General features: G+C 51.7%; 1 protein-coding gene across 1 annotated transcript in view; it reads left to right on the top strand.

Moving 5' to 3' along the window:
• The window catches only part of ZBTB20 (zinc finger and BTB domain containing 20), a 3,989,371-nt gene that overhangs the window by 274,223 nt on the left and 3,699,842 nt on the right, over positions 1-15,306 (top strand). The gene's annotated exons all lie outside the window — the stretch shown is intronic.

The following is a 15,306-nucleotide window of genomic DNA, read 5'->3' as shown; positions in this document are numbered from 1 at the left end:
TATACATGTTTATTTTGCTTCTCCAGTTACATCTCCATCCTTTAAGTATTCTTATATCGTTTCAGTGTGTCATCGTGTCTTCTCCCTATGACATTACTTTGCACCTGTCATATTTCTTTCCAGCTCTTCGATGTTCAATGGTGTCTATAGATCTTTCGCTAACACTTCAGTTCTAGGGTACATTCGGTACTGTTGTCTGAGTGCATAAAGTCTCTCAAATACTCTGTACAGTATTAGTATGATGCCTGTTGTAAACTGAATGTGTTTTACCATATATTTACAGGCCGATTCATGGAATTAATGTGCGCTGAAAATGTATGTGCAAGCGTGCGAATCGCAGCGCAAGTGCAAAAATCGCAGCGAAACCCGCGCACAGCGATTCATAGCGCGTGTAAATCCATGGATGTGCGCTAAAATCTTGCTTGGCGCACGCTGGCGCACACGTCTTCAAACAGCGTGCGCTACGCGCACAGCGAAAGTGCACATAGCGCAGTGCACACAACAAAAGTAGGCGTAACACGGGGTGTAACACACGGAATGGGGAACAACGCGTGAAAATGTGGGCGTCACGGAGGAAGTACAGGAGGCAAATGCGCGGAACGCCCACACGCGCGCCTACAACACGTATTCATGGAATTGAATGGGGCTAACGCGTGCGCCAAAATACACGCGCTAATCCGGAAACACGTACCCCAGCAGGAAGCAGGCGTACGTGGACCCGTGCAGCATAAAAGTGCGCGCAAACAACAAACAAGCTCAGACGCTAAGATGAATATACCGTTCCTCGCAGCAATGGTCGTGGGATACCGCAGGAGGAGGAGGAGGATAGTCAGGGCCAGAATTTTTACACCCAGAACCAGCCTTTTTGGGATGCCTGATGACCAGGTGTATGGGAGGTACAGGTTTCCACCTCACATAATATTCGACCTGGTGAGTGAGTGGGAGGATGACCTCACATCACCCACCCTGTGCTCCCAAGCACTGAGCCCCTTGGAAAAGGTGCTCAATGTACTGCACTTCTTGGCCACTGGTTCATTTCAGCGGACAAGTGCCATAGTGGGGGGGGGGTTCACAGGCCACGCAGTCACGCTGCCTGCACCAGGTGTTGGCCATCATGACTGCACGCCCATCAGTCCGCAGGCACATATACCTGCCCAGAACACCTGCAGAAAGGCAGGATGTCATCCAGGATTTTTATGGGGTGGCACACTTCCCCAAAGTGCTAGGTGCCATTGACTGCACCCATGTGGCTCTACGTCCTCCCAGAGCAACTGAGCAGATCTACAGAAACTGCAAGCACTGGCATTCCATTAACGTGCAAGTAGTATGTGATGCCAAGGGAATCATCACCTCAGTATATGCCAACTATCCAGGGTTCACCCATGACAGTTTCATTTAGAGAATGTCAACGCTAAACCGGGACCTAGAAGCTGGGCGGCATGGCGATACATGGCTGCTTGGTGAGTATAAATGCCCCTGAACATGCATGCATGTCAGATACTGAGTAATGTCACAACCCCACTAATGATACCCATCATCACCTCCCCAGGGGACAGTGCCTACCCTCTGAGCATGACGCCCCATCGGAACCCCATCACACCACCCGAGGAAAGATACAACACAGCCCATATTGCAACCCGGGGCATAGTGGAGCGCACATTCGGAGTGCTCAAGTCACGCTTTCGCTCCCTTGACCGCTCTGGTGGGCAGCTGCTATACGCGCCCCCAGTAGTGTGCAGGATCATAGTGGCAGCATGGGTCCTGCACAACATTGCAACACGCTGGGGCCTGCCGGTGGACATGGTGGTGCCCCCACATCCCCAACCACAAGCACGGCCGCTGCGCATGGGAGGGGAAAGGGCACGTGGTGAGGCAGCCCGTACGCAGCTGGTGGCTAATTACTTCACTAAAATCACACCCCTGTGAAGTGCACACAGCCCTGACACATACCAGCTGACAATCAATGATGATGACATAAGGGACAGTCAACTGTCACAACCATACCAGCCTGAGATTGGTCACCTGGAAGTGTTACATTGTGTGCATTCCTACCTACCGAAAGACAACCAATGCTGTGTCACAAAAAGACACACATTTATGCTGCATGAATGACTACCCGCTTGCAAAATACAACATGAAAATAGCGCCATGTCACCCAACCCCTCCCCATCTCCGCCACCCAACACACCATGGCATGTCCTGCAATATGAAAGCAAACAAAGGAATGCACAGCACATGACACAAGTGTCACAAGGTGCACTGTCCCAAATGGAAACAGGCCACAGACAATATGCTCCCAGTAATCAATAACAAACAGCACACATGACCAAATACTTACCAGCAACACAATACAGCAACACAGCATGAAACATCGCCAAAATATGACAGTACAAACTCAAAGTAATGTAAGTCATACAACCTCAATAAGCCAGCACATCGACCCCTTCCAACTCCAGAGTGTTGCTGTCAGGCAAATGTGTCAGTGTACTGCATACAACATGAACTGCATCTGCAAAGGAGACGGCCTTGTGAAGACATGAAGAAGGTACCTGCCGATAAGGAGGAAGACATGGATCCACAAGCACATATCAATACATCATGCAGTGTTCAATACAAAAACAAACCCCACTAGGGTTGTCCAAACAGTTATGACTACAGACTGCCCACACAGCTCATGGGAGCCCAATATCACTGTGTAAGTCACTGTCACTTGGTCACACCCTTTGCAAGCCCATGGAAATGGGAAGCACGAGGGGTGTGTGTGTCAGGAACCCAAGCATCTAACCCAAACACAGGACAAGCCTGCATGTGCCCAGCCGGAATACACAGTGGATGCCCACGGGAGCCACACAAGGCAACACACTGTAAAATATAAACAAAAAATAAAAATAAAAAATGACCATGTGGAGGCCAGGGGGGGGCACCCAGGAGGACCGAGGACAGGGTGCACACCAACACCCACCTGTGTGGATGTTTAAAAAAAAAACCCACCTCCATGGGCTCATGGCCTGCACGGCTACGCTACTGTGGGAGAAGTGCTGCTGTCGCTCTCATCACCCTCTGCTGCTGCAACAGGAGGTGGTGGTGCTATGGGAGGCAGCCCACGCAACGCCCTGGTATGGTCCTCCATGGCAGCAAGCATGCGGGTGTGGAACGTCTCGTTCTGGAGGATGATAGTATGGAGATCCCCATGCAGCACCTGATGGGTTGCCTGCATTTCTGCACGCATGGCCTCCCGTGATGCCCGGATCTCCTCCCGAGTTGCCTGCAGCTCAGCTGAGAGTGAACGTGTGAGCTGCTCCAGCTGCTGTTCTGTCCTCAAATTTGTGGAAGCCTCAAGTTCAACAAGAGTCTCCCTGAGGTTATGGAGTTCTACCCTTAGGGCTTCCCTGTGGCCCTGTGACTCTATAGAAATGGCTTCCCGCAGAGTCTCCAGTGCCGCCCGTCGGTCCCTGTTGGACGCCAACATGTCTTCCCTGTGTGATCGGCAAATGGAGTCTGTTGCCTGCTGTTGTTGCTCCATCTGCCTTTCAGGGGGGATAATGGAAGTGGCCACCCTCTCCATTGCCTGAGCCATCATTTCAACTGATGCTGCCTGCTGGGTTGCCATACCGTACATGGAGTTTTCCCATACAGTATTGCCTGGTGGTGTACGGCCACCGCGTCGGCGGGCACCACACCTGTTCGGGGCAAGGCAATCTGCACCTTGGTGTGCTGGCACTGCCTGAGGCTGCAGGACTGCATTCCCCCTCTGATCTGCTGGCCCAGGAACAGGATCAGATGTTGTGGAGTATGACCCTGCATCCGTAACCGCCAAAGGCGGACTTACCAACACTGACATCCCCATAGAGGGTTCTACCCCTGGTGCAGGTGGGTTGGACAGAACAGAATCCCTGCCAGAAACACTCACCTGTGACGGCACATAAGTCTCATCATCCGATTCAGCACCTGAATAGAGGTCTGGGGAGGTGCACCCAGAGACACCCCTTGACAGTATGGTCTGCATTACGAAAGGGTTTTCACCAACCACCACACAACGTCCCCCACTGGTGCCCAGTCGTGCCTGAGATTCCTCCTGGGTCTGCACCATCTCCTCAACCTAAACAGCATCAAGTGCATCATCACCTGCAGAAACATGAAACACAAAAAATGGAAACAGGCATTAGCACCATAGCACACCCATAGGCCTGACAAGCCGGAGATCCAGTACATGATTTACACATGTCCCACATGACTATAATCCTGGCATGCATGCACTGTCACTGAGTTGGAAGGGGAGGCAAAAAGCAGACACTGATGACACCAAGATGGAAAAGCAACACATTTGCTGCATGCTGGGTAGCACTGGCATCACACATTAGCATGTGAGTGGCATGTCCAATACACATACATGACACATGCCAGCACACAGATGGCATGTAGCATAGCCATGGTACATTTGACAAGTACAGCCATATGTCAGTGAATGAGTACTGTCAGCATCCATGTGAGATGGACATGATGAGATGAACAATGCTACATAGTGTGACAAAATACGCATGTGCCACTCACTGCAACACATCCAGGGTACAAGAATACAGTGATTGCAGGCAGATGTACACATCAATGGTTGGTCACTTAAACATCACAGGAAAGAACTATCAAGCACCACATACAAACAGGCACCAAAAATCAATGTGAGCAGGCCAATACTCAATCAGCCTGAATGGTCTAATCATTCACATAACAAGGTAACAAATGTGGGCCAATGTGGGGTGTAATCAATGACAGAAGCATGTCACATATGTGACAATAGGGCTGAAAAATGCGTTGCAAAAGTGGGAGAATTGAAACAATCAGCCCGAATGAACACTGAAAAACTCTGAACAATGTTGTTGCAAGATGACAGTTCAAGGGCAACTGCAGTAATGTGGTGCTAAATGGCTACTGTGGGCAGAAGGGATACTGTCATACCCAAATCCAAGGCCAGTGAATGTTTTGGAGGAAGCACATGGGTGACCCATACCACTCAGGTGCACGCACCCTCACCTGGAACTCAATCAGAACCCGTCACCCACACAACATACACATGGATTACACACACATGCATGGGCACTCACCGGACAATGCGTCGTAATCTGATAGGTCTCCCACGCCTTGGATCTGTTCCTCTGTGACGAAGGTTCCAGCAACAGACTCATGTTCAGTGAGTTGGTTGTCCTCTTGTGGAGACGCACCGCCAGTCACCAGAGTAGAAGCATGATTTGAAGCCAGCTTGTTCTTTGTTCTTCGTTTCAGGCCATTCCAGCGCTTGTAGCAATCATCAGCTGAGCACCTCACAAATCCAAGGGCACTAATGATGTCCGCGATGGTCTGCCAGTGTGCCTTACGTTGACCAGGTGTGGTCTTGCACCCTGCAGTCACCACCATTTTGCGGCTATGTGCCGACACATAGGCCACTAGTGCATCAAGTTCGGCGTCATTAAAGCTAGGCTTCCTTGATGTGCTGGAGTGTGTAGCCATGTCTGGGGTCTCAGCCTGTAGTGCCAGAGCACCCTTCTTCCTCTTTTTCAAAGGTGGTGGGGATCCTGAGTGGCTTACGCCGCTCTGGTCAGTAGGTGCAGAAGCGCAGGCGGACTGAGTACTAGGAGTGTGCGAATGCACAATGACCATAGGTCTTGGTGCAGGCATTGGCTGCAGGGTGATGTTGGCAGGGGCAATGTCGGTTTGATGGACCGAGACCGACACTGTCCCGGCTGGGAGACTCAGAGCTGGGGTGGATTGAGCTGCAGCTGCCCCTGCAGCCTCCCCACCCTGCCTACTTGGGGCAGCAGATGACATAGCTGCCCGCCCCAGATCCACATGGCCTGGTGACACCAACTTGCACCGCCACATGTGGCATAGACTTGCTGACCTGGAAGTCAGCCTGGGAGTCGTCCTGTGCCGGTTCAGGTGCCACAATGGGCTGGTCCAACAAGGGCTGAGCGGGGATGGTGTCAGCTACGTTTCCCACAACCATGGGATGGGGGGCATGGGTGTCCCTGATTGATCCTCCACACATGGGAGTCTAAGGGCACCCTGCAAATCATGGCCACGTCCCCTACCGCACCCACCACGCCCACCTTTTGGGGGTCGGCCACCTTTGCCTCCCTTACAGCTTGGTCGCCTCCCAACCATGGCACTGATGTTGTTGTGCGTATGGGAGTAGCAGTAAACAATTGTCCTGGGCAATTGGGGGTCAAAGGGGTAGGGTACTAGATGGAATTCGTACCCTAGTGCTCTAGCAAGGCTGTCTGTGACCCCTGGTGGAAGATGACGGGTCACGCAACGCACAGGCACCCCGAAAACAAAAAATAACGTGCACGCAACCCCTCGTAGAGCACGTGCGTGGAAAAATGAACCCGCACTACACTGTGGCACCCAGAAACACAAAAATAAGCGTACGCGTGTTACACGCAGCCTACAATGACCTCTGAAGGGGTATGCGACACACGGGGCAAGCACAGTTGGTAAATACGTGCGCGACTCACCGTCTGCCTGGAAAAAGAACATGAAAAAGACGCACATGTGCGCGTTGGCAACACCCCCGCCAAAGGAAGAATTGTACGCTGTCTGAGGAGACAGGACAAAAGAAGAAGTGAACGCTGTTTGAGGAAACAGGCCCAACAAAAAAAATGAACGCTGTCAGAGGTAACAAGGAGTATGAACTTGAAACGCTGTGAAGTAATCGCGTGTGAACCGACAAGAACTACAGAATTCACCCACTTGCTCTCCATGAAAAGCACATACAAGGAAATGGGGTCCTACACGTACCTTTTAAACCGGCCCACACGTACAACGTCACTTACGCATGTACGCGCTAAGGCCCTTTCCTCCAATTACACGAGCTGACACTCGGACGTGCAGTTTTTGGACGTGTACGATGAACATGCACCCTTGTTGAGGGAAATGCCCGCGCGTGTCATGTCACAGACACGTAGGCCCTTTCCTCGGATTACACGCATTCACACGCGGACGTGCAGTTTTTTCACGCGCCATGAACCACTATGCCCATGTTACGAGGGAAACGCCCACACGCGTAACGTCACATACGCATTTACGCCCTAAGGGCCTTTTCTCGAATTACACGCAGACGTGCAAGATTTTCACGTGCCAAATCACTCTGTATCAAGCTGGCCACGCAACAACACACGGAAGACCACGCTCCTGCCCAGAAGGCCGAATTACTGCCCCCCAGAGCCCTGAGCACACTCCCACCTGCCATCTGCTGCTGCCTGCCTGCCTGCTGCCCACGTGCCCTGCTATTTGGTGCCTGCACATCAGCCAGGGGTGAAGTTGCTGTGACCACCCCTGCTGGAACTGAAGACTCCCGACTGGGAATCCATCGCTCCACAGCCCAGCCCCAGGACCCAGTTGCCCACCCACACCTGCCTCTGGGGTTGCCATGTCGGGCAAAACACCATCTAGCACCACTGGCAAACCCCAGCCAGAGAGGCAGAGGGCCACCAGCTTCAGTGCCAGGGAAGTTGGTGTCCTGGTGGAGCAAGTCCTGGGGCAGTATGATGCCCTCTTTGGAAGTTTGCGCGCCGACTATGAAGGACGGACCAGGATCTGGATGGACATCATGACTGCCAATAACGAGGAGGGGGTGGCAGTCCGCGACATCAAACATGTGAAGAAGCGCTGGGAGGACTTCAGGTCCAGGACACTCGACAAGGCCCGTGCCTCTTGAAGGCAGCGGATGCCAAGGGGCACCGGGGCCACCTATCCGACCACCAAATGAGGGTCCTGGAACGCATAAGACCAGCGCTCCACGTCCTGGTCCTTGAGAGGCAGACCCGTCTGGAGTCGAGCGGTAAGTGTACATGCATACTAGTTGGACGTTGTGCGTGTCGTGGTGTGCCAGTAGTACATGTGTTTCTGTAGGGCCATGTATGGATGTGTATGTACAGGGGCGTGAGGCTGACACATGCGAGTACTCTCATATGTGAGACACATGGATGGTGCATGTGTGGATAAGCATGAAGGCCAAATGCAGATGTGGGAGCACACATGCTTGAATTACTGTGTATGTACGTTGGCATGGTTGTGGTGTCACAAATGGATGTTGGTTCCAGCTGCATGTATCTGCACTGTGTACATGTGCATGTGTGTGTATTTGACAAGTGTGCAACTGTGATGCAAAAATGGATGCATGTGGCACTGACATGTAGAAGGCTGAATGCCAGATGTGACATGGATGGTGATCTCATCACTCTGACAGTTGGTGGACATGCACACATGCATGTAAGTGTGTTGGTGTGTGCGCATGTGTTGTGTACTCCCCGTGTTTCATGTGACGTCAGGCTCACCTTCGGATGCTGATGCTGTTGTATGTGTATGGATGGTGCTGCCTGGTGCAATATTGCTGTGGAATTGCTCATGTGTCTGAGTAGAAAGACATGTGTGTTAGGGAGTGTGATGCCATGTCTGAGGTTTGACACTGCCACTCATGTACAACTGTCATGTGTGTATCAGTCCATTGTACAGTGCCCTGATGCCTGTGTTCTATCTCTCCCTGTCTGCAGCGTTAACTGATGAAGAGGACGGAGAGGGTGCTGTGGAGCAAAGAGGCAAGGATCGCACCACCAGCCGGCGACGCAAGGCCCGGCTCCCCTCCCAGATTGTCATCTCTTCGGGGAGTGAGGAGTCTGGTGCCGCGTCCCAGGCTGCAGCTGCCGAGGGTAGGTCCAAGAGGCGGAGGTTGGAGATGGACTCCTCGGCAGCAGAAGGGGCAGCTGAGACCCCACATGGTCCAACGGAGGAAGATGGCATGGAGTCATCCAGGTTGGTGCGAGGTTTGGAGGAGGAGGCCGTGGAAGGGTCACACATGAGGTCTGGGGGTGAGGATTCCACTGGTGCCAGTGGTGCAGTGCAGGGGCAGGGACAGGAGGCAGCACAGGCCGCCGCGGAGGTGCCTGTTTGTAATCCTGTCCCTGATCCTGTGACTGCATTATCCGGCACCAGCAGGGATGCCTACGTCCAGACCTTTTTTCAGGGAAGGGATGGGCGCACAACAACTGGCCCTCCCCTCCCTGCAGACGTGGCTATCGGGGACCGTGTTGAGCCTGTCCTGGCTGAGATAGCGTTGCCTCAACGGGGCATGCAAGGTGACCTGCAGTGTTTTCGTGAAGACACTGCACGTCATCTCGGATGCCTCTTTGACCGCATTGACCTACTAGGACCGGTCACCAGTGCTGGATTCCTCCATGTGCTGGACCTTCTTGCGACACCCTCCTCACCTGAACTCCCAATGCGCCAGTCGTCCTCCATGCCATCTACCCACCCATTTATCACCTGGGTACCCTGTGGAGCTGCCTCTGACCCAGCGGCCAGGCTGGTGGAGGACACATCCCTGCCACAGTCGGGAGTCGGGCGTCCAGCAGGGGTGGCCAACACGACATATGCACCCCAGCCGGAGGAGGACGTGCAGGCAGCAAGAGCCAGGGTGCAGGCACAGGCACAGCAGCAGCAGCAACATGGTGGGAGCAATGATGGCTCGGGGCCTTCAACATCGGAGGGGCAGGCATCGGCCAGAGGGCAGGAGGACCCAGGATTGCAAGTGTCTTCCATGTGGCAGCGGTTGGGCCACGCCATAGATGCGGAGCGGCAGCGGGCGGAAGAGGCATGGCTCACAATGGTCAGGGCGGAGAACTCCATGCGGAGGGCACTGAGGTGGGCCGAGTGCCTCGATGCAATTCGCAGGGAGTTGGAGGCCAACATGTCATCGTCCCTGCGAACCCTCGGGCCATGGAAGAGGACAGCCTCCAGTACATTGAGCGGGAGTTCGATGATGCCCTGGCCCGGGACATCCAAAAGTAAGCAGTCGGACTAGCCCGCTGCCATTGTAAATAGTAAGTTAGTTAGTTAGTGTTAGGTTTCATTTTGGTTTTCATTTTTTTGGGGGGATTTTTTTTTGGGGCGCTTGCACAATACCCCACATTTTTGTATATAGTTCTTCATTAGTGTATTTTTGTAGGTTTCATTTGGACAGTTGGGCTCATGGACCCAGGATTTCATCCTTGTAAATAGTTGGAGTGTGGATATGGCGGCATCTTCTTTTTTGATTTTTCCATGGAGCAATGGATTTTACTTTTTCATTTCTGTTTGGATTTGCTTTGTTGGAAGGAGACTTTGGAGACATTTTTGATTTCATATATTTTGGATTCTGATTTCCTTTTTTTATCATTATGTGACATTCTGCATTGTTTTCCTTATGTCCATTGTTTGGTATTTGATTTTTTTTGTTCAGTACATTTGTTCCCGTACTTCAATGTGTGGTATTCTCTCATTGGTTTCATGCTTGTCACAATGTGGGTTTTCACATTCACTGGCACCCATTGTGTGTGTGTGACGGACATGTGTTGATGTACATACATGCCATTTGGGTTGTTTCATGTAATGGGCATTTCAATGTGGGGTGTATGTTATGCTTGGTTGGTTATTTGGGCAGGGGTGGCGTGCCGTGGGATTTTGGTGGCCATGAGGGCCATGATTGTGGGTCATGTTGACATGTTGGGGGGAGAAATGAGTGGGGGCCTGCTGGCTGGTGCCCCTCACTGCTGGGGGGTGGAGGTGCAGGGGACATGAGTGGGACATGAGTGGGGGCCTGCTGGCAGGTGCCCCTCACTGCTGGGGGGTGGGGGTGCAGGGGTACATGAGTGGGGGCCTGCTGGCAGGTGCCCCTCACTTCTGGGGGTGGGGGTGCTGGGGGACATGAGTGGGGGCCTGCTGACAGGTGCCCCTCACTGCTGGGGGGTGGGGGTGAAGGGGGACATGAGTGGGACATGAGTGGGGGCCTGCTGGCAGGTGCCCCTCACTGCTGGGGGGTGGGGGTGCAGGGGGACATGAGTGGGACATGAGTGGGGGCCTGCTGGCAGGCGCCCCTCACTGCTGTGGTGGGGGTGCAGGGGGACATGAGTGGGGGCCTGCTGGCAGGTGCCCCTCACTGCTGGGGGGTGGGGGTGCTGGGGGACATGAGTGGGACATGATTGGGGGCCTGCTGGCAGGTGCCCCTCACTGCTAGGGGGTGGGGGTGCCGGTGGACATGAGTGGGACATGAGTGGTGGCCGGCTGGCAGGTGCCCCTCACTGCTGGGGGATGGGGTGCCGGGGGACATGAGTGGGACATCAGTGGGGGCCTGCTTGCAGGTGCCCCTCACTGCTGGGGGTGGGGGTGCAGGGGAACATGAGTGGGGGCCTGCTGGCAGGTGCCCCTCACTGCTGGGGGGTGGGGGTGCTGGGGACATGAGTTAGTGATCATATTGCAACGTGACATGTGGCTTGGCTGGGGGGCATGCCCATGGTGGATGGGCTGCCTGCGGGACATGACCAGGGGTGCAGGATAGTCCCCTGTGGTGTGGCTTCCTGCAGGGGCCGTGGAGGGGGTAGAGTGGACACCTGGGAGGACCCACACTGCCAATTCACGTGTAGGACTCCCCACGCACCACACTGGATACACGTACCCCGCTCTAACAGCAAAATGGCGTGTGAAACTTCACGCGCACCCCCGAAATACACGTACCCCGCTCTGACAGCAAAATTGCATGTGAAACTTCACGCACACCACAGAAATACACGTACCCTGCTCGCACAGGGCTAATCGCGTGTGACACTACCTGCAAGCCCCAGTAATACACGTACCCCGCTCACACAGGCCCAATCGCGTGTGAAACTTCCCGCACACCCCAGTAATCCACGTAGCCCGCACGCACAGGGCCTGCCACGTGTGAAACTTCCTGCGCACCCCCCAAATCCACGTACCCCGCACGCACAGGGCCAATCGCGTGTGAAACTTCCCACGCACCCCAGTAATCCACGTACCGCGCACGCACAGGGCCAATCGCGTGTGAAATGTCCCGCGCACCCTAGTAATCCACGTACCCCGCTCGCACAGGCCCAATCGCGTGTGCAACTTCCCGCGAACCTCAGTTACACACGTACCACGAACGCACAGGGCCAATCGCGTGTGAGACTTCCCGCGAACCCCAGTAATACATGTACCCCGCTCGCACAGGCCCAATCGCGTGTGAGACTACCCGCGCAGTGGGGTACGTGTATTCGGAGGGGTGCGCGGGGAGTTTTACAGGCGTTTTTGTGGTTGTGAGCTTGTGCGCCATGTACGGAATTTGTGCGCTGTACATGGCGCACAGGGAGGGGCTGGGGGTGTAACTGGTCGCTGCGCCACTCTGCCCCACGGCTGCTTTTGGATGTTGAAATCCATGAATACGCTGTGCGCACGCGGCTGGCGCAGAAACCCGCACGCGCACCCTGTGCTCCAGCCGCGTGCGCCACTTGTGCACTGAATTCTATGAATTACCCCCTTAATGTTATTATTTCATTGCATGTGTTTAGATAGACTTTTAGTGCGGCCAACCAAAGAGAATTTCTGTCTCCAGCATCCACATGTCCTCCAAGCAGTCCTGCACTGACTTCCCTAGTGAATTCTCCAAGCGAGGGCCACATTGATAAAAACACATTCATCTGATGCATGTTGGACACAGTGGACACAGTGGAACTACATGGTAGTTAAGGGATTGTATCTGAAATGGAAAGACATGGGTTTATGATGATGTATTTATGTATATACATATTTTTTCTTTTTTGTCTTCCTTTGAAAATGTAACCTCATCCTCCGGATGTGCAACGGTCCCTGATACACCTGCTTTTTGCAGGCGTTAAAAACCAACCCGCAAAGGGACCTTGGTGCTAAGTACGGTGCCGCAATTTGCGGCACCGTACTTAGCACCTTCCCCATTCCCATTGAGCCCTATGGGGCAAAAATGGGAATGGGGAAGGGCCATGGCGGCATGGGGAATTACCGCCCCGCCAACCTCGGAATGGGGCGGTAATTCCCCATTCCGCCATGGTAGAGTCGGTAAGTACCCGCATGGACCATGGTGCTATTAGCTATTAGCACCATGGTCCAACGCCAGGGTCGTAATGAGGGCCAATATGTTGGATTGTTTGTTTAAATTTGATATACAATGATGATATTGGAATATGTGTGAATGAAGGTGATTTATTGGCCCTGAGGAAGACCTGTGCTCTAAGAGGTTGAAACACATGTTGGCAGGAATTGCAAATCACCACTAGAAAATTAAATAAGCACCGGAAAATGGAAAAGATTCCTGAGATATTTTGTGTGCAAGAATTTGGAAGGATTTTGTTTATTAATCATTAGTGAACAATAACCTAGAAGGATATGAACAGTGATTATTAGCTCCTAAAGCTACATTGTTGGACTATGCGCAGTGTATACATTAGCTAACGAATTTGGAACGGATATTGGGCCTCATTACAACTCAGGCGGTAAGGGTTTTACGGCGGCGTAAACAGCGCCGACCCTTACCGCCTGAGTACGAGGTCCCTTAGCGCCATGGCGGACTTAACACCTGCTTTTAGCAGGTGTTAAAATCCATGGCGCTAAGGGACCATGGAGTTAATTACGCCACCGTAATTTACGGTGGCGTAATTAACGCCTTCCCCACTCCCATTATGCCCTATGGGGCAAAATGGGAATGGGGAAGGGTAAATGGGAAAATGGGGATTTACCGCCCCGCCAAGGTTGGAATGGGGCGGTAAATCCGCCAACCACCATGGTGTAAACGTAGTTTACGCCATGGTGGTAAAGTCACGGCCCAGGCGGTAACTTACCGCCTGGGTCGTAATGAGGCCCATTGAGTGCTTTGCACATCAGAGTACAAGTTCCCCCTCCCTCAGTCTTCTGAGGGTGTACTGGTTTTCACTTTATAATTATATTTCGCATCTGGGGCATGCTGGGCCGCTGCCCACTGCACCCATCTAGTGTGTTATGCTTTAGTAGTATCTGCACTAGATCAAGTGGCAGCCTCAAGTTGAACTAAGGGCATGTTTATGTGCATTGTTCTATTCACAGCCAAGGTGCGTTCCTTCTGAATAAGGACCTGGACTGTGGTCATGTTTTTATCCTCTGATGTAAATCTCAATGCAGGAGTGGAATATACTTGGGATTATATGCAATTGGTTTAGTATCCCCTAAATTACAATATACAAATGTGAATGCATTGTCAGCCGCCATCAAATTTATATCCAGATCCCTGTCAGTATTTCTGTCTTGTAAAGGACCAGTTTTTGCCATTAATGGGTACACATGCTGCATACAGATATTTCACTAGCTCAGTGAAATCTGCCAAAGATTTTAAAGAGATAGAATGGCCTGCAATTGTCTAAGTGTGGTAGGTGGGCATTTTGTAACACATTTCTCGACAATATTAAGGGACAGGCCTTTGCCCTCATTCTTGAAGTTAAACAAATACCCTTTAGCAGCCAACGTGCGAATGATCAAATCCACTTGCTGCCCGCGTTCATGCAAGTCCTCATGAGTGACATAAAAATCATCTGCATGTTGCCAGCAGTCAATAAAAAAGACTCTGTATTCTTCTATTGAAAGTGCGGGGTGTATGCTTATACGCCTGCATTATGCGCGTGAAGACAAAATGGTGGCCCTTAAACATGAAGCGATGCATTTCTGGCTTTCCTTTGTGTGAAATATCTGTTACCTAGATCAAGGTTTGCTTTGTATTTGCATATGTGCAAGTTGGCTAAAAGCCCTGAACTATGCTGATTTTGGACTGTCTCTGTTTTAGAATGTACAAACAAAGAAGCAAATGCTGCTACCTGGGGTTGACAGCAGCAAAGGTTATATTATTTGAAATCTTATTGAATCAACCATAGGGTTATTTGTGTTTCCAAAGACATAGTAAGGGTCCTTGGTTATACATTTCAGATGCAAGTATATTTTTGTAATGGCACATCATTTAGATACTTTTCGCTTAAATTAAATGAATATTTATTGATTCCCTTTACAAATAAGTAAACGTGCATGTGAAACAGTTATATTGGAATAGCATCTTTTCTTCTCTCTTGTGTGGCACAGTTTTTTTTATTGTGTGAGGTAATCAACCTTTCATATCAGAACAAGAGGTCGGGGTCTGTGCCTCTTTCCTTTTCCTTGCACACCTACAACACCTGAGAAATCAGTACTCTACATTGGAGGGTGCAGAGCCCACTACAGCAGGCACAAAAAAACACAACCCTGTTAACACTACCACTGCATTGGCTCTCCTCCCACTACTCCACAACTTTAGGATTTTTTCTCTTTCTTTTTCTATTTTTATTTGGAGACGCACATCTACAATTTGATACATGATATGTCAGACACTGAATTTCAACTACTTTGTATTATTGTTCATATTACTTTGTGTCTTCATGGTATAAACTATCAGTAAAACAACATTTTGTTTCAAAC

This window comes from Ambystoma mexicanum, chromosome 7p (genome assembly GCF_040938575.1).
Source record: "Ambystoma mexicanum isolate Mex_15411 chromosome 7p, UKY_AmexF1_1, whole genome shotgun sequence".
NCBI lineage: Eukaryota > Metazoa > Chordata > Amphibia > Caudata > Ambystomatidae > Ambystoma > Ambystoma mexicanum.
Note: the sequence above shows the minus strand (reverse complement) of the source record. Positions and strands in the feature narration are given on the sequence as shown.